This window comes from Onychomys torridus, chromosome 2, assembly GCF_903995425.1.
Source record: "Onychomys torridus chromosome 2, mOncTor1.1, whole genome shotgun sequence".
NCBI lineage: Eukaryota > Metazoa > Chordata > Mammalia > Rodentia > Cricetidae > Onychomys > Onychomys torridus.
Genome location: NC_050444.1, coordinates 94,714,246 through 94,735,477, shown reverse-complemented (window position 1 = coordinate 94,735,477; position 21,232 = coordinate 94,714,246). Strand labels below are relative to the sequence as shown.

General features: G+C 36.7%; 1 protein-coding gene across 37 annotated transcripts in view; it reads left to right on the top strand.

Moving 5' to 3' along the window:
* Ptprd (protein tyrosine phosphatase receptor type D) overlaps positions 1-21,232 on the top strand; it is a 2,001,112-nt gene that overhangs the window by 937,834 nt on the left and 1,042,046 nt on the right. The window lies entirely within an intron of this gene.

Below are 21,232 nucleotides of genomic sequence, written 5' to 3'. Positions count from 1 at the left end.
ATCACTGTACTTCTGTATATCATTGAACTTACTGCTGGACTTAAAAGAAGACTTTATATTAGATGGTTAGTCTTTCCTGCCTTGAGTTTACCAGTTTAGAACAGGTTAAGAAATAGGGATTTCTGGAGCTCCAATTGGAGCTCAGCTGTGGATCTCTGCATCCTCTTCCATCAGACACTGGATGAGAGTTCTATCATGACAGCCAGGGTCTTCAGCCATGTGAACAATATATTGGGTCAGCTCAGGCACTCTCTCAATCATTGCCAGTAGTCTACAGTGGAGGTATCTTTGTGCCTTGGAGGAGGTGGGAATCAGGGATGGATGGGGGGGAGGGCTGGAGGGTGAGAGGAGGGAGGACAGGGGAATCCATGGCTGATATATGAAATTAAGTTAATTATAAAATAAAAATATTTTTTAAAAGTAAAATGACAAACTAAACAAAGAAAAAAAAAAGAAAGAGGGGTTAATTTTTCTCTTAACCAGTGCAATACATAGGAAAAATTAAATGGGAATCTGTTATATAGGCTTTCCCTTTCCTCATCCTAAATTGCTTTATATAAAATGAGATGGCCAGAATAGAAGCAAGGTAGAAAGAAAATAAGATGAAGAAAAAGTCTGCATAAATGTTGGGTTAGAAAAAGGAATAAATGTCAACTATATAGGATGCTATATGACACATGGTTTAGGGAACAATAGATGTAGAAAATGATTTATTATATTAGAGTAGCTCTGTTGCTGGAGTTTTCTCCTGTCCTTCCTGGCCCACAGTCAGGACAAATCTCTCTCACCTGCCAGTCCTGCAGATGCTTAGACCCAACCAAGTAAACACACAGAGACCTATATTGTTTACAAACTGTATGGCCACAGCAGACTTTTTGTTATCTATTTCTTATATCTTAAATCAACTTATTTCTATTAATCTATAAGTTGCCATGTGACTCGTGGCTTACCAGTACCTTACATCTCATTTGTCATGGCAGCAGCTGCCAGTGTCTCTCTGCCTCAGCCTTCCACTTTCCAGAATTCTCCTCTCCTTGTCCCACCTATACTTCCTGCCTGCTTACTGGCCAATCAGTGTTTTATTTATTAACCAATCAGAGCAACACATTTAACATACAGAACAACCCACAGCATAACTCAATAATAATAAGCATGAGGATCACCTAAATTAACTTTCTAAATATCAGTTCTGGTAAGGTGGATCTAATACTGAGCCCAAATTTCAGTCAATTTTTAAGTGATGCCAAAGCCACTGGCCTAATGAGCACACTAAAAAGTGCCACATCCAATAACTCTCCAACTTCCTTATGTGAGCATTTAGAGCTATGAATTTCCCTCTTAGCAATGCTTTCATAGTGTCCCATAAGTTTGTGTATGTGATGTATTCATTTTCGTTGATCTCTAGGAAGTCTTTAATTTCTTTCTTTATTCCTTCCTTAACCCATTGTTGATTCAGTTGAGCATTATTCAGTTTCCATGAGATTGCATGAGATTGTAGGTTTTCTGTAGTTTTTGTTGTTGTGAAGTCTAATTTTAAACCATGGTGGTCTGATAGAACACAGGAGGTTATTCCAATTGCTTTGTATCTGTTGAGATTTGCTTTGTGGCCAAGTATGTGGTCGATTTTTGAGAAGGTTCCATGGGGTGCTGAAAAGAAGGTATATTCTTTTTTGTTACATGGAATGTTCTGTAGATATTGATTAAGTCCATTTGAATCACAATACCAGTTAAGTCCTTTATTTCTCTGTTCCTCTATCTATTAAGAACACTAATTTTCACATATTTGACTTGGAATCATTATTTGATTTTTAATATATTTTGTGTGCACTTTCTTCATTATCAGAAGAACTATACTGGACTAGAGTAAACCACCCAGTTTTGGTTAAGCCATACAGGAAAAGACCTGGGTATGAACTAGCTCGGTCATGACCACTTTCCCTCTCATTTCTACTTAATCCAGGGTAAACAAGGATTCTAAAAAGTCAATTTCATTGAGTACAGTGATATGAAAGTGAATGAAATATAAGATGAGATTTAAACATATGTTCCTACTTCAACCTATTTAAAGATGTTCACATCATTGTGCCACAATAGACAAATTATAGAAGGTAAAAACAGTGCTCACAGGGAGTCTATGATCTTAGCCAAGCAGACATTATTACCATTGCTGTGCATAAGAATATACTTGACTGTTCCCCTAAAATAGAATACAGTTATTTTGGTTTGGCATAGAAATGCTAATGGACAAGAATGTAGTTTGATTGTTCAGCTTCTTCAGATATCAAGGCAGAAAAACACAAACAAATAAACAGTATTCTAGTAAATAGATTCTCTTTCTCTGTGGTGATAGATATTAAGGACATCTGGAATGATCTTGCTTATAAGTAGTCTCGTTTTAGTGTTGTTATTGGTACTGGTAGTTGTGGAAACTGTCATAATGGGAGTAATGACTGTGACAATGTAATTAATATAACTACTGTCATTCATCAAGTGCTACTCTGACTCAACCACTGTGCTAAATTCTTCACACTGATTGTTTTCCTTAGTTCATTCCATGGGCTATGATATACTACAATTATTTCTCAGCCTGTCAAAATGGAAATGAGATAAATAAACAATTCACCAGAGTCCATATCAAGAGCATAACAGAGCATGCAATAGATCTAAGTTGTATCAATCAGTATTGTACAGTGCACTAACCCAACCACCCATGTGCTGTTATCAGTATCATGACAACATGATCTGACATAATTATTCTTGTGATTCTGAGAGCAGCACATTTTAATGAGCAAATACTCTATTCCATCAGATGTTGGTGGGTCCCTCATGAGGTCACATTTAAACCCCTGGAGATGACACTTTCCTGTATGTGTCTTTGCCTCCTACATGGTAGTACATATTCCAGAGGCATTTCAAGTGATATATCTTTCTAGCAGAATTGCCTGGCTGTCATACAATACACAAGTCACTTCCATGAGTGTCCTAAAGAACAAGCCTAATGCAAGTGCCTCTCTTTTTGTCATATTAAGTGACAGAGTTGAGCTAAAAATCAATGCAGAGAGAGACTATACAAGAGGAAGACTACCTAGGGACATGATTCAAATTCTGACACTAGGTCCATTGACTCTGATCTTACAGTGCATGGTCAGCCTTCCATAGCTGTGGAAACTGCATTTGAAGTCTATTGTTTGGGTGAAACTAGTTAAAAAAAGACAGATTGTATCTTTCCTGAAGGAATTCAGGATTTTTCTTTGTTATTATACCCTAGACAATCCAGTAGAACAAACAACTTCATGTTATTGACACTGGTAGACATTGTAAATCATATATACAAGATGATATGTGCAAATATTCTGCATTTCATTTCAACGACTTGAGTATCTGTAGGTTTTAGTTTCCACAGGTGGTCTTAAAATCAGGCCCCTGCAGATAGCCTAGGACAGTAATAGTTTTTATTACAACAGTGCATTTGGTCCCTGGGGAATTTAAAGCAAAGACTGAAAAATAACACAGAAACAGGCATTGCGGTATGTGCCTTGAATCATTCCAGCATTCTATAGGCAGAGTACCTCTTTGGAAGGGGGGGATATCTCAGTAAATCTGAGGCTAACATGGCTTACCTGGTGAGTTACAGGACAGCCAGGATATGTAGAGAATCCCTGTCTCAAAGCTAAACAAAAAGCAGAATACAGGGTATTGCTGAGATCACAGATAGTTTGACCTATGCATATGCCAATAGCATTGGGCCATCTCATACCCAAGATGAAATACATTATAGAAAACTCAATATTGAGAGGGACAATGAAGCCTAGATTTAAAGAATCCAGGGGCATTGAAAGGATTCCTTTATAGTTTGGTTACAAATCTTTCTGGAGTCAAAGCAAAGATGCCAGGCTAGAGATTTACCAACTGGATTTCTATCCATGCCTAATTCAGTAACTTCTTTCCTGCACACATTTACTCACAAGTAGGGAGAAAATAAGCCAGTGACTTTGTGCTTATGTTGTCACATCATGTCTCAACATAATCCTCAGAGACTGTGCAAAAGACATAAAGTCCTTTTCTGAAAATCCAGAAGACAAGAGACTGCAATGTTACCTATAGCCCATCTGAAATGTGGAGCCCCTGTACAAGGTGGTAAATCATTTCACAACTGAAACAGCTCATATCCCAGTTGTCCTGCCCATATGATGTAACTGGAGAGCAACATCCCTAGAGCTCTGTCTCTGTGAGCAGGTCACTCAGTTTACTGCACCTTGCTCAGAGAGCCAAGGAGAATCTTGATTGTCCAGAAAGACCACAAAGAAATATATTTCTGCCTCACTGCTTCTCAAGGCTTTTCCAGCTTCTCCACAGAGAACATCTGTCTTCAGGACTATAAATCTGGTATTTTACCAGCTCTACAGTTTCTCTATTGCTTACAAGTGGCAGGGATCAACAGCCTACTCCCATCATTTAGGGACTAACAATGTGGAAAATTGAGTGAACTCAGTATTATTGCCACTGAAGGCTTCTTCCTGTGAACCTGAGTCATTTTCAAACTTTGAAGCAAATTCCAAATAAGAAGGGAGAAAGCAACAAATTGTATGAGTAAAAAAAAAAAAAAGAAAAAAAAGAAAAAAGAAAAAACCACCCCCCATAATATCTTGCTTTCTTAGCAGAGAATGGAAGTGAAACAAAGTTCTCCTGTTACAAGTAGAAAGAAGATGCATCTTCTATGTTGATCCAATAAGTTCTGTTTTATGAGTCAAGAAAAATTTCATCCATAAATGGAAGAGCACTGACATCATAGTACATCAAGCAGGCATTTCTAGGTTGTGCCAACAAAATAATTGGGCACCTGTATAAATGCAGAATCACAAGGACAGAATTCAAATTTTGTGTTGCAAAACAGATAATTGTACAATTAAATAGGTGCTTTGATTAAAAACATTGTATATGTAAATTTTTCATTTGCTGGAGTGCTCATATTTTGGCATGTGCATACGTAATTGGAGATGTCTAATTAAGGTTCTTTAATGGCAGAAATAGACTGATACAGTGGATTTCATCTTTTACCTATTAGCCAAAAATTGTAGACTATTTTATTTTCAATAATCACATTGCTGTAATTTCAAACATGACTTTGCACCTTTTATAGATATTATTTAAAATCAGAATAATTCTTAGCCTCTCTTTTGAAACCTAGTTATGTGAATCATTTACAAAATATTATGACATATCATATGTTGAATCGCCTTTAATTTGGACATTCATTCCAAATAGGAAGTCAAATAAATTGATAATATATATAGCGTATGCCTGTCAGCCCTCCTTCTAGCCATTATTTTCAGGAACATTTTAGCAATTCTAAAGTAAATCAATTTGTGCACTTAAAATGATCTATTTGCCACCAGGACAACTATGAATGGCATTTCAAAGAAAGACCATCTAGTTATCAAGATATTTTGATAAATTCCACCCTGCAATCCATATGCTTCATCACAAACCTCATTGTCAATAACACTTCCATTGGCTTACTATGTGCAAGTAACAGCCAGAGGTAACTAGCTTGTTGGTAGTTACTGTGTTATAAATGAGGAGACTGAGAAACAAATTGCATGATTCTTCCACACTCACACAGCTTCTGTTTTCCAATCCTAGGAAGTTCAGAACTTGAAAGGCCCATATTTGAGTAGCTTCCATGAATTGCCTGCAATGCTGAGATGAGAACCATCCATGCAGAATTACCTCCTCTTTCTTTTATCTTTAAACTGTCATAACATAAAGTAATATTCATTAATTGAACAAATGAACCCTAAACATATTACCCCTGTCCCCTGACTCAGCTGCTTAGCTTCCAGCTCCCCTATGAGAACTATAGGATCACAGAAAGCTGGTTATATAGCACAGCACAGTAGGAGAGCAGAATCTCCATTAACCAGGCATGTTTCACATACAGTTTGGACTTGTTTTCTGTGTCCCCTGATAACTAAAGGCAAAAGTAGAATTCTTTATTCCAGTTCATGTCATCTTTGCTCCAACCCTACAACCAATGATTGTTTGGTCTCCAGATGGCAGCTCTAATTTGTTCATTCTGCTTCCAAATGACCTGGGTATCTTCCTTCCTACTCATTTATTACTTGAGGTTTTAAGGTATTCTGGCCTTCCCATGCTCCCAGAAACCCTGAGGACCTCCATGTCTGCTTTCTCTATCTCCACAGATTTTCTGCAAATCAACAGTCTTCTCATAGCAATCCTCAAGGCACTGCTCAGGGGTCATCCTGGCACAGCGACTTTACCACCATGTCCCTCCTTCATCCTTAATGCTCTTAAAGATACTAGTTTCCTCTTTCCTTTTTCTTTGAGCTCCCACCAAACACACTTCTGTGAAATCTGTTTATGTTTTCAACTCTTTTTACTAAAAGCAAAAAAGCTAAAAGTGGCATCTTAGTCTGGAATATTTCCTGCAGTGTTCCCATATCCTGCCTGGCACAAAGTAAAAGCATGTTAACTACTGGCTACATGAATAAATAAAGAGTCAAAGTATAGAAGCAAGTAAATAAACACTGCAGGTTTGATAGCCAAGGATATATTTCTCAGCTGTTGCTAGAATGAATGACTACGTGCTAAGTATGGCACTAAGTGGTTTTATTCACAGTATAATAATGCACATAAGAATGCATGTGTCTGCTAATGACAGCTACATGTCACTGTATATAAGCCAAGCCAAGGGAGTTAGAAATGAAAGTGAATGCTATTAAAATAAATTATCAGAAGATATAATGTTCTATTTTCAGCATCACAGTAAAAATGTAAAGGCTTTCTATATATACTGTATGATTATATGTTGTTCTTATTTTATACATCTTAGAAATATTAATTTTTCTGAACAACATTATATAATGAAAATTCCATCCTTTTAGCCACTTCATATATGGTAAAGCTGAGGCAATCAATATTTAAATTACTTGCTTAATGTCACAGAGAATCCCATAGACTCCCATTGGAAGCTGAATACACAAATACACACAGGAACACACAGACTCACACATAGGAGTATATGCACTTTCTTGACCTTTTGACCTTTTTTTCTGAAATAGTGATAACAGTATTAAATCTTTTTACTCTATCTCAGAAAGCCATTTTTTAATTTACTATTTCTGATATATTATTTTGGGAAAAAACGCATTAGTAAATGTGTATGGTCTGTGTGGGGATTGATCTACTTTGGGTTTTGAATGAGTAAGTTTATTAATCATGTAGGAGCAAATGCTAAAGAACAAAAAGCAAGTAACAGATAGATCAATACTATCAGTAGACTGGGCTTACATCATTGAGTAGGAAAGACTGAGGAAACCCTGCTGAAGCAGATATTCTGCTGTACTGACTGAGAGATTTCCAGGCAGAGCAGAGTGGATTCTCCATAAATGGACTTAGCGTTTCTCATCTCCATTATAGACATTTGTCAGCTACAGGATAAGCAATAATAACCTCTACTGGAAATAGCTTACCTTCAAGTTATTCTCTGGGGAGTGAGATTTTAACATCCTTATCTGTTTGAGATGCTTTACTTCCCTGTAAAAGGACAATGGGCAGGCTACCCCAGGACAGGGAGTTTGGGATGGTAATTGAAATAAACTTGCTTTGGACTGAGGCTGGAGGGGGGCAGGGTGACTGTCTCATGTTTGCAAACTGTATCCTCAGTGAGCACAAATAGCACATGGAAATTTACCAGTATAATTCATATTACAATTTGTCATATACTTCATTTGGACTAATACCCGTTCAAATTATTTACTTTAAAACACATGACAATTTTTCACCAGCTATATTTAAATATTTCCTCTTAGAATGCATTTTTAAAAGTAAACTTCCTCATCAACTTGTATTAGGCCAAGTTCATGATTGAGGGCAGCCTCCTCCTTAGTGCCTGGATGATACTTGAGCTGAGGATGTGTCTGATGACCAAGTACATTGTTAATGTATTTTATAGATAGAAGGATTACTAACAATAGCTTGAACTTTTGCTCTCAAAAGTGCCCAGCACAGACAATACATTTTATAATCATCTACTTAAAGCAGTTATTTACAAAAAGCCTGAAAGGGGAAATAGCAAAAGGGCATTTCAGCCAAGAATGCTATGTCCACCAAAGCCACTCTACAAAATAGAGGTGAAAAAACACACGTTCTTTGTGCTTTAAAATGAAAAAAATTCTATACCCTATGTATAAAGAAATCAAAGATTAAGTGCCCTCCTAAGTTTACTTTAATTTCAAAATGAGCCAATTAATTAAAATCCAGTGGGGGGAATAACATATGCTCAGCAATGTGAGTGTGACAGGAGTCCTAAACTGTGCTTTCTAGAAACTCCCTTAACAAGTCTTAAGAACTGTCTTGAGTTACCAAGTTAATTAATTAGTCCTTGCCAGGAAAAAAAAATGGCAGATACTTCTCCAGTTCTGGAATCTCACATGAGTACACAGACTGAAAGCCTGAGGTATCATAGCTCACACTATGGTCCATTTCAGCTGTGTTCCACTGATGTGTATGTTCCAGAAAATTTCTTTAAATATTAGTCTTTGCTGACCATGACGGCAATTCTAGGAGAGAAACCAAATTCATAGCCGTGTGATCATAAGGTTTTTCTTGCCTCCTGGCCTTGTCCAGGCGCACAGCCACAGTGGTTTATGCTTTTCTCCAACCAAGCTATGCTGGACAGAAGTTTCTCAAAGACTCAGATCTACAAATTTGACACAAATGGTTGCTTCTTTTCTCTATCACATGAAGGAAATCTTCTCTGCCATGCTGCACTCAGGAGGCTAAGGGAGTCCTTGATTTTTCTTAACTTTCAAATGGATACAGCCAACTGTCTAGGAATTCAGATATCCAAAACCTGCTTCTGACTTTTTTTTTTCCATTTTTCATTTAATGGTCCTAACTAGAAAATTAACACAGGAATACTTATGACAACATTGGCACAGTTTTATTTACATACAAAGTTTTCAACTTTTAGAAAACTGATGATTTCATTTTTCCTAATAATTTACTATCTTCAGTTCATCTCCCTAGTTTTATGCTCCCACAGAGAACGTCTTGATGTATTGGGGAACAGTTTCTTAGAGATCATAATCAATTCTGAGAATCTTACCATTGTACTCCTGCAGCCTCCAGTGGGTCTGTAACAGTCAGCACTCCCTTTTCCAGGGAATAATCTCACTCTTCATTCTGTTTCCTCTACTAAGACATGTTGCTAGATGTTCTAGAGAGGTTACAAAACCTCCTGCTAGTGACAGGGCCCTTGGACTCCATGTCAGCCCTAGGGGGTTTGCTGTCCCAAGGATAAATTATCCACATTGTGTCTGTGTCCGCTGCTGCTTGCCCTGTGTCTTCACCTTGGTACCAGTTGCTCACAGATAAAAAAGGAAGTCTAGAAGGCACCAACGCATTGCAAACACACATTGGAAGTTATCACTATAACCAAGTATATGTTCCATCTAACCTTAAGACAGATAGGTGTGGGCAAATTTTGTTTTGTTTTTCACTTGGAAGTCTTAACTTCTATCTGAGATGATTATTTTATTCTAGGGTAAGGAGAACACAACGCTCAAAGCACCCTTTTCAGAAGATCAAGCATATATATGCAGAGACCACTGAGATGGTTAGGGTAGCTTTCTGCTACAGCCAGTGTTTAGATGTTTAGAGAGTAAGGAACTGTATTATAGGCAGGCTCCAGCAGTGTCTGTACCTTTGCCTTTCATAATTCTCAAGTGCATTCACTTTAAGTTGAAATGGAAAATAAAAGTGTTATCGACTTCAAAGTTAAGAAGATTAAATGAACTAATGTATACAATATGGACAAAATGGAGAGTGCTTCAGGGGGTGCCATCCCCCTCCCCCTTTCCTGCATTCTCTATGGCAAAGGCCATTCTGGGTTTCACGTCTGTATATATAGTCATATTATGGTAGCTAGAAGGCCAGAAGGATGAAATATTTTGATGTTAAAGTACCAGTGACCTTCCTTCACAGGCTTTCCTGAAAATCTATGTCAACGATTTGACTTGTTAAGTTGATCTTCAAGGATGGCTCTACTAGTGTTCTAAGCTGCTTGTAAGGCATTCATTACATGTTTTTTTCTTTCATCATTCCTCTTAATTTTCTCTATTTCATCTTTTCTGGGACCATGAAGGCTCTTCACCAAAGGGAGGTGAAAATGTCGTCCTGGGAGAGACTAGCATGGAGGTTTGGCTGAAACCTGTCATTCTTTACAATGCCTGAATGCAAACAAAAGTGTCCAGTGATGGTGTTCAAACAGAGAACAATTGTTAAAGTCATCCTCTTTCCAGGGTGTACTATGCCTACATTGTGAGATTGTGTTGCTCAACCTATAAAATAGATAGAAGCAGACAACACAATATATATTTTCTAGCTAACACAAGAGAAAAATCATGAAGATTTCACAATTTGAAATACCACATATGGAAAATTGTGTGATTATTTTTTTCTTATGGATCAAGACGTTGTGGAGATTGCTATAGACAACTGTGTTTGTTTTTTCTTTTGCTTAATTTTTGCAGAGCTGGGGATAAACTTGGGATCGTTCACATACTAGGCAAGTCATCTACCAGTGATCCCCATTCCCAGCTTTAAACAGCTTTAGAAACTATGTGAGAGATGCAGGATTATTGCAGAGACATTTTTGCATTTTAGTGTCTTCTGCAATCTGGCTGTTTCCAAGCTGTCAAAATGAAACATCATTATTAAAAAAAATCTGACTGAATATCTTGAAGCAAGAAAAAGACATCACAGTGGCAGGTCCCAGTGGCCCTAGTCAGTCATGAAATTCTCATTTACTTGTATGGGGTTGGTAACAGTCAGCACCTGAACATGACAAGAAATAGTAATAAGCATTGTTTATAAAAAGCAACCAATTAAAAATTGTAAAGGAATCTACTTATTTACATTCTAGAGATAAAAATTGTTAGAAATGTTATCATAAGTTCCCAAATCCTAAAAGCAATGTATTTTGAAAGGTAAATGGAAAATGCAGTAGAATTTGACTGCAGATTCAATGAAAATACAAATGATGTGGCCAAGTTGAATGAAGCCCTCAGATTGGGCTGTTCACCTGGATTTTGTTCAAGCATCACCTTCCATCATAAAATTTTTCAAACCGAGGTAAACTAGACAAAGAATCTTGTGGTAAGCTGCATTTAAATTAAAAAATCCTGCCAGGCAGTGGTGGCACATGCCTTTAATCTCAGCACTTGGGAAGCAGAGGCAGGCAGATCTTTGTGAGTTCGAGGCCAGGCTGGTCTACATAGTGAGATCCAGGAAAGGCACACAGTTACACAGAGAAACCCTGTCTCGGAAAAAAAAAAAATTAAAAATCCAGATAATTCCAGGCCCAATCAGAGTAACTTATTCTTGTAGATGGCAATGAATGCAACTGGTCAGTATACAAATAAGAGACTTTGATTAAAAAAAAAAAAAAAGCAAGTCTGTGTTATACCCTTCCCCTCAAGAGATCTGTGCAGACGAGGGGGTGATTGTAAGATGGAAAGACTGTAAGAGACAGAGGTCATGGTTAGATTCAAGGAAATAGGGTTTGTAAAATACGCAAAGTGAATGCACGTCCAAACTCACAGAGATTGTGACAGCATGCATAAGACCTGAACAAGTTCAAGCCAGACAAAAATTCAAGATCTCAGCAGAGAAGTAGCACAAAGTCTCAATGCTCACGAGCCCTTGTCATTTGACTCCTACTTGGAGAAGGAAAGTCAATTTTCTTTAATGCTGTGACCCCTCATATATCTACCATACTCCATGCCAATCCCAATGTGCAAGATTAATAGGCTAATATACTCTATATGTGAAGGGTTTGAGGGAGAGAAGAGTCAGTCAGAATATGGTGCTAGGTGAACGGGGTGGGAAATTGTGCCGGAGTTGGGATAGTTGGGTGAATATGATCACAATATATTGTATGAAATTCTCAAACAATTGTGAAAAATCATTATTAAAACCTAACCAAAACTAGATTTATTTGACAATTTATTTACCTCTTTAAAGACACATAAAATATAAATATATTCATATTGCATACCAATGAATTGTCTTGGGAAAGTAAAATAGTGAAATAGGTGAAGTTTTTTGGTTTTGTTTCTCTTCTTTTTTTTTCCTTTTTGGAGAAAATACACCCTCCTGTGAATGAAATGTGTAGAGTACATCAAATGTATTCATGTCCACCACAGTCTGAAGTCAAGGTGGCTGGGAGGATACTGCATTTGTTTGCGAAGTATAACCAGGCATAGATTAATTAAATTTTGCGTATATGACCAGAACTTTCTGATTAATTCTGACTCAATATGAAGATAGGTTTAATGTTATACTGGGACAAGTATTTAATTATTATTGTAGAAATAAAACACAAAGTGTCCTCTTCTTGTTAGAACAATGACGGTTGTGGTTCATGGCAGCTGGACTTCTTGCATGTTTCTTGGTGGCTGTTGTGAACTGATACCTTTGCTGCTTGACTGGGGAAACTTGGACTTCAATACTACTACAGAGTACAAACATGTTCTCACTAATAAATACAAGTAAAGTAATTCTGCAAATTTTGCAATCACCTCTTAATAAAAATATAGTGCAGCCATGTGTATAAAACATGCTAATGTCTGATTGAAAAATATTTTTCCTGGCCAAATTAGTTCACATTACTGATATACTCATCAAAGCTTTAAGGAATGTGCAAACATGGTAAAGGTTGATAAGAAGTGAGTCTTGATTGTTCTGAAATAGGTTTGTTGAAATAGGTAGTGCCATTTTAAAGCACTTTATTCAAGTTTACCCTCCCTTGCTAAAGCGAAAATAAATCAAACTTTGTTAAATATACATTTTGTAAACAAATCTATTGTTTCTGGCAGGACACAGTTGTTAATATCATCTAGCAACTTTCAGTGGTCTATCAGAGTCATAAAGGACTAGAAAGCACAGTAGAGTCTGGATAGGATATTCCAAAAGGGAACAGCTTGAATGTCTTAGTGAGTATGCTGCTCAACAGTTTTGAAAGCTGAGCCTTGGATTGCAGTCACAGGATTGTTGATCTGAAAATCTGTAGTCCAGAGATGAACCACTACTATTCTTTTTTTTTTTTTTTTTTGAGGGGCTAACCTGTCAATTTCGTCACTGGGAAGTCTAGATTACCTTTTATACCGATTACTTGTTTAGTTCAAGACATAGCAAGGCACAGTTAAAGGAGTTGAGTCTATGCAAAATGCATAAAAATGTAAGTTGACATAAAATTCCCAGGCTTTGCAGTGAGTGACATGCTCAGCACTAACAGGCCCCATACTAAAGCTGTAATCATTGTTCTTTCTTCTACTCAGTATGTAACAAACATTTTAAAACCAGGCACTTCATGAGGACAATTTACTGAGAGCCACACAGACATTTTTTTTTAAGGACAGCTCTGAGAGCATGAGCCAGTTAAAATGAAAAATACTTCCTATTCATGGGGAATTTCTACTTCATTTTGTGTGGTTCTTATTCCTTTGACTTAAACACAACATTTCAAATCTGTTTCTATATATGAATGTATATACACATGTGTATAGGAATTGTTTAAACAATTAAATCAGTTCTCCAAACAAGTTTATGTTAATGTTTGAATATCTCCATGTTTACATGGCTGACATCAGTTCTCTATGACATCTAGTTTGCTGATTTTTTTTTTTTTAATCAGGAAGGAAATTTTGACTTCCTTTTTTTTTAAAAAATTGGGTTTTTCTTACAGTAAAGATTGAAATTTGATCTCAGTGCACAACATGAATTGTCTTGGTATTTAATGATACATAATTAATGAGTTTCTTAATAAAAACAAAAAAATGTCCATTCCACTCTCTGTATATTATTTCACTTTTCATTGGATCTGGCCTTTTTACTTATTTTGTTTTGTTTTGTTTTTTGTTAAGACTCAAGTGAATGCCATTTTCTGATAGGGGACCCAAGGGTTTCTATTCCACTCTTGGAGCAGCCCTAAAGCTTTTGAAAAGTCTCTATTAATGTTTGCTTCTTTTAAGACCAGAATAATTTCTAAGACAGACGCTCCTCCACCTCCAATCCCAGTGTTCTCTGGGGTTTAGCAAATATTTCACATCAAATGTCAATTTATTTCGTATACCAGTAATTGAATACTTACAGTCAAATGTTTTAATTTACATTAGAAGATTTGGTTTCATAAGTAAAATTTAATTAATAGTTTAATTTACTATAGCATATGAAATACTAGCACACATATTTTTGTAATTTAAAACATAATTTGCTTGACAATTGAGAGACTGTTTTTTTTCTCCTTTTTTATTTATTATATTTGTGTTTTAATTTTACACGTCAGCCATGGGTTCCCCTGTCCTCCCCCCTCCCATCCCCACTCCCACCTTCCCCCCAGCCCCTCCCCTCCATTATCATCTCCTCCAGGGACAAGACTCCCCTCTGGATAAGTGAGACAATTGAATAGCTTGAACTGTTTGGGAGGCACCCAGGCTGTGGGACTGGGACCTGTCCTTAGTGCATGAGCTGGCTGTTTGGAACCTTGGGCTTACACAGGGACACTTTGCTCAGCCTGGAAGGAGGGGACTGGACCTACCTGTACTGAATCCACCAGGTTGAGAGACTGGTTTTTAATAATCCCAGTAAAAACTGCCAGCCGGGCGGTGGTTACACATGTCTTTAATCCCAGCACTTGGGAAGCAGAGGCGGGTGGATCTCTGAGTTCGAGGCCAGCCTGATCTCCAAAGCAAGTTCCAGGAAAGGCAGAAAGCTACACAAGGAAACCCTGTCTCAAAAAAACAAAAACAAAAACAAAACAAAACAAAAAACTGCCTATAACTGAAAACAGTCTCAAACTTCATGAACCACATCTGTGGTCATAATACTCCAGCCATTTGTGTGGGCAACAAGCTATTTTATACACCTTACAGACTACTGCAGGAAAGAGAATTTAAATGTAGTATTTTTGCAAGCTTGTACACTGAACAGAGGAATTCAGACATTTCAACACTGAAATATGTAATACAATAAAAATGAATCAGTATAATAAAATGTTAGGATCTAATGATGATAATGCCATCTTTGAGCAATTTCAGTATCCTTAAACTTCACATCATGAAAATGATTGAATACTGTCACTGTACAAGGAGACTCCCTCACTTGTCACATTCTATTTTATTTTATTGTAGCAAAAATATACATAGCACACCATTTTAACCATTTTAATTCTCCAATCACTGATAGTGAACACTTCAACACCGCTGTGCCATTCCTCTCATGACTAAGTTCCAGAGCTCTGTCCTTGCCCAGACTGAATTCTGCACTGATTGCAGAATTGTCCTTCCCTCTTATGATTGGCCACCACCATCCTGCTTCCTGTATATGAATTCAACTGTTCTGTAGGGCTTAGACAAATAGTGCTATATAACATTTAACCAGTCCTGTTTCTTTATTTCGCTCAGCCTATTGTTTTGAAAGTTCACATATGAAATGCCATTGTAAGAACTGTATTCCTTTTTAAGCTCAATAATATTCCATTGAATATATATCCACTTTCTATTTATTCATGGAGACCACTGGGGTGGTTTTGACCTTTGGTTGTACAATGAACATGTAAGTATTTTAAATTCAAAATTCTTTTCATCAAGATATAGTAAATTTTCTGGGCGTTGGTGGCACACACCTTTAATCCCAGCACTTGGGAGGCAGAGGCAGGCAGATCTCTGTGTGTTGGAGGCCAGCCTGGAGGCCTACAGGAAGAGATCCAGGAAAGGCACAAAGCTACACAAAGAAACCCTGTCTTGAAAAAAAAAAAAGGATATAGTAAATTTCTAAAATAGGCAAAACATTTCTTAAAAGTTTCATTTGAAAAGTGAGACAATTGAATAGCTTGAACTGTTTGGGAGGCATCCACGCAGTGGGACCAGGAGCTGTCCTTAGTGCATGAGCTGGCTGTTTGGAACCTTGGGCTTACACAGGGACACTTTGCTCAGCCTGGAAGGAGGGGACTGGACCTGCCTGTACTGAATCCACCAGTTTAAATGAATCCCCAGGGGAGTCTTGGCCCTAGAGGAGATGGGAATGGAGGGGAGGGGATAGGGGGAAGGTAGGGGTGGGGGCAGGAGGGGGGAGGACAGGGGAACCCATGGCTAATGTGTAAAATTAAAACACAAATATAATAATAATAAAAAAAAGAAGAAAAAGTTTCATTTGAAAGACATATATTTACACACACACACATACACACACACACACACACACACACATACACACTCACTGCACAATCAAGTATTGTCATATACCCTTATTTAATCTGGGTTACTTTTCTTTTTCTTAAATTTCTAATAATTGAAGTTATCACTTAATATTCTTGGGAATATTTTTTATTCATTCTTTGACAATTTTTTTTTTTTTTTTTTTTTTTTTTTTTTGCTTTTTTGAGACAGGGTTTCTCTGCGTAGCTTTGCACCTTTTCCTGGAACTCACTCTGTAGACCAGACTGCCCTTGAACTCACAAAGATCTGCCTGGCCCTGCCTCCTGAATGCTGGGATTAAAGGCGTATGCCACCACTGCCCGGCATTCTTTGACAATTTCATAAATGTTTGTGTTGTATCTTGATCATACCTGCCTAACTCTCACATCCCACTTCCCACATACCCCAGGATATCCCTTCCCAACGTCACTTATTTTTTTTATTGAATAATTCTTCTCAAAATATTCATTTCTTTGAGAAATACTTTACTCTAATCACATTCAAATTTCTTTATTGCCTCTTCTGTGATCATTTTAGGAATTGTAAACCCTTATGTCTGTAACAACAGTTTGATGATTAGTTGTAAGCCCATGAAAGCACAAAAGACATCCAAAAAAGAAGAATGATAACACTCCAGGCTATGATCACTGCAGTGTAGGGCTTTCCTATTCCCTCAGGCAAGCGCATTACTGAGGGTACAGGGATTGCTTCAATCTTGATAACACTCCAAAGGGGCATCCATCATCTACTGTTTACTATGATTTAAGACTCTTAAGTTAGGAGGAATAAAAGTTACTCTCTGTTGTATAAAGACCTAAGATTCAGTGCATTTGAAATACTTCATCATTATTCCCCTTGTCTTATTTTCATTAAACAGCTTTGTCTTATTAGACTATGTCACCTTCGGGTACTATTTACAATGGTTTAAGCTGTGAGCACATTTAAAGATAAAATGCCAATTTAGAGAAATATTTGTATTATAAATGATTAAATATTATATTCATAATATACATAGAGTCAACAAACAGATGAGGAATTATAAATATTTTAGCATGAAACTAAGAGGCTGTATTGGGCTGCGTAAAGCCCTCCAAGTTGTTTAAGCACTTCCTAATCTTTGGTATCAGTGACTCTTAACTTCTACAATCATTACAGTTGTAATTGAATATATTGAAGTAGAGAGATTGCCCAGCATTATCCTTCCATGCCATCACACATTTCTTTATCAGAGGGAGGCAGATCTAAGCAGGGAACAGCAGAGGCAATGTGATGACAGGAGCAGATACTGTGACCTCAGAGTGACAAGGAGTGGATTCTCTCTCTGAGCCTCCAGAGGGAAGAGTTTTGCTCACACTTTGTAGCTTTATGTAGCTTGCTTTCAATGCCTGACCTCTAAATTCTGTAAAACAATTCATTTTTCTTGTTGTTACCTACCAACTGTGTAATAATATATTGCTTAAGCAAAGATAAATAAACAAAACCATTAATGACAAATAGTCCTATAAATTTATAAATGTCAAGAGATATTCTGTATGTAAAAATTATCTACACTCAGCTAGATGCATTAGTCTGAAACTGTGACCCCAGTGCTGATCCCTGGATCTCACTGGCCAACCAACTCAGTCTATTTAACAAGTTCCGAACTAGTAAGAGACCCTACCTTTTCACAAAAGAAGAAAAGTATACACCAGGGACTGTCCTTTGGCATCTGCACGTATGCATACTCATGTGCACACATGACTGAACACACATGCGTATATGCACAAAAAAGTTACCTAAACCCAAATAAACTTAAAAAATTGTCATGCCAGTTTTGGCACAACTGTGAAACTTGGCAATACATATAACCACCCAATATTACATGGCTAGTGTAGATCAGGTACACTGAGCTACTGTGGGTCTTGAATCCTGTTTTTGACCAGTATACTGTATACCTCTCTGGAAACAGGAGTTTCAGAAAGATAGCTTTGTGGCTAGAAACATAAAATACATAAACATAAAATATTGGCAGGTGTGGTAATGTTGAGAATTTCCAAAAGTAAGACGGAAAAACAAGATCCCATGTCACATAGGCTAAGATTGCAGGCTAAGGTTTCTTTCTGGAGTGTGGCAATTTTAAGATTTATCCCTATGGACGGTATGCAGTAAATCATTACACTAACATTCATTACAACAGTGCTGCTGCAATACCTAGAGGCACATTTTCCTGACACTTCATTGGTGACACTTTAGTCACAGTGTGATCACCACCAATTCAAGCTAGTCTACTACTGTGATTTCTACTGCTCCCTCCAAAATAGGATAAGATTTTCAAACTTCTCACCCTCCCTCCAACTGTCCTAACACTTCTTCCTAGAGGCCTTAGTTCTTAGCCAGTTTGTGTGAAAATCACCTGCCATGATGACTGGCTCAGCCTTGGAGCAAATAGCAGTATTGCTCAGAATATCACAGTAGATAGAAATCAATGAGGATGAGAGAGCTAATACTGATTGCCCATCGGAAGCTTGTCTGTGCCAGATTTGCGCTGTGGTATTACACTGTGGTTCAGATCAATCTAAGAGTCATGTGCAGCTTAAACCAGAGTTTCCACAACTGAAGAAGCTAAGGCTCAGGTAAGTTAAACAAACTCACCAGAACACACAGTTAATAAGTGGAGAATTGACATACATACACAGGTCTAATTTTTACTATCGGGGCCTTGATCAGCTGTTTTGTTTTGCTTGGTTGAAATAATGAAGTTGGCAAAGAGTTTGGCAAATATGCTTCCAACTGAACTAGGAGGCATCCTGAGTGTGTTTCAGATTCTAAAGGCCAAGTGTGTGTTTTCAATGGTTTAATCACTCAGGCAAACCTTCCTGTAGGTTAGTGTAAGTCGCACCCTATTCCTCATCTGGAATACTAGAAAGTTAAGCATTCCAAGGATCTCTGAATGACAACTTGGAGAGAGATAGAAAGTAGACCCTATTAGCCTATGCTAGGAACCCCATGCATGCAAAGACTGGGCTATAGAAATGTCACATTTTCTTATTACTGTAATTTACTGCTTTTCTCCTTTCTTCTCAAATTATAGTTAGCTTGCATAGATGTGAATGCATGATGTCCTCTTTGCATCTAGAAATGGTAGCTCTTTTCTTGTCTGAACACTTTCTTAGCAGTTTTAATGGAAACAGCTCAGTTCTGCAAAGTCCAAGGATCTAATTTCTCAGCACATGTTATGGTGTGGTAATAAAGTTTTCATGGTAGTCATCAAATACATTACATTTTAGAATTTTATTTAATAACACAGACTACACTGAGAAATAGAATTTGTAACAATTTCCAGAATTGTTATTAAAATTTCATATTTAATTGGCAGTATAATTTATATTTGAGATGTGAGAAATAATTTTAGACCAAAACATCTATATGCCTAAGTTTGACCATTTTCTTCTTTAACCATTTGGAAATCTTTTACATTTTTTTTTCAAAAGTTCTTTGCACTTGTGTCCTTTGTTTACTACAGTCTACTAAATAAACTAATGTACTTGGGCAAGGGACATAGCTCAGTTGTTTGAGAGCTTGCCTAGTACACATGAAGCCCTGAGATCAATCATCGGCACCTGATAAAGTAGGTGTGTGGCACAGGCCTGTAATCACAGCTACCAGGACGTGGACAATCTTGGCCACATGAGAATTTGTTTTCAAAACCAGATAATATATTGTACTCTTGAAACAATGTTTGTTATATCTGTTTTCTTGTAATCAAATTTTACCATACTATAACTTATGCGAACTCTAATTTTTTCTAGTGGAAACTTTGGATATCAAATTATAAACATATAAAATTATAAAAGGCTGCATAAATTGCAATAATTCTACAGTAACACTTATTAAATCTGTTTCCTTTATTTCTAGAGGACAGATAATTCATATTTTTTTTGTTTTCATTAAGTTCATTGTTATGGAATGTATTGTTTATATTCCACATTTCTTCCATTTTACCACCAGTTAGGAAAGTACACAGCTAAATTTGAACTAGCAGGTTGATAAGTAGATGAAAGAAGACATAGAGTTGCTAGAAACCATAAGAAAGAATTACAGTGATGTTTTATAATTTTGGAACATATTTAGAATCCAGTCTAATAAAAATTATCATGACAATAATTTTTTTTAATGTCTGAAAATCGCTAACACATTTTTAAGAAGTAAATAGAGAAAATATACAAAAGTCAACAGAAGTCAATATCCCTTTACTTAAAGATCAAATTAATTTGGTTTTATCCTTAATATATTAGCTGTTTTATTTTTATTGGATGATTGTTTACTGAAAAGAAAAGATCCTGTTTTATCGCTTCTTAATATAATCTATTTTTATTCATCTAGATACAGTTTTTCATATTCTCAGTAATTTGTTATTTAAAGTTGAATAAATTTACATATTAAAGTCACCATTACATAAAAAATATGGTTTATATGGATCAGGTTAGCTGATTCTGTGTACTGTAAATTTCGTTGTTTGGATTCATTTTATAACCTGTCTTTCCCTTTAAAAGTCTAAAATCCCTCCTTTCTCATACATACACACCATCTTTCTAAATGCCAAATTCTCAGAATTGCTCATGGTGTTAGAAATTAAGTGTTCCCTTTGCTTTCTCTTCAATAAGATTCACCTCCAGGAAATGAAAATCATTTGATGTCCACGGGCAGCCTGCTCTCAATGATTCACAAATAGATAGGTCAGAGCTGTTTATTTATAAGGCTTAAAAATCAATACTTTTCAAAGAGAAAATAAAACATCCCATAAATCCTCACCCAAAAGGATTCCTGTTTAAAGCACCTCAACATGTAAGGCTGAGGTTCTAGAATGAGTAATAGAACCTATGATGTCTTTAGCCTTTTAATTTGTTAGTGAGATATTCATTCTGTAATTATTTTTCAGTTTTTCCATAAATATAACCTCATAGTTGTGCTGT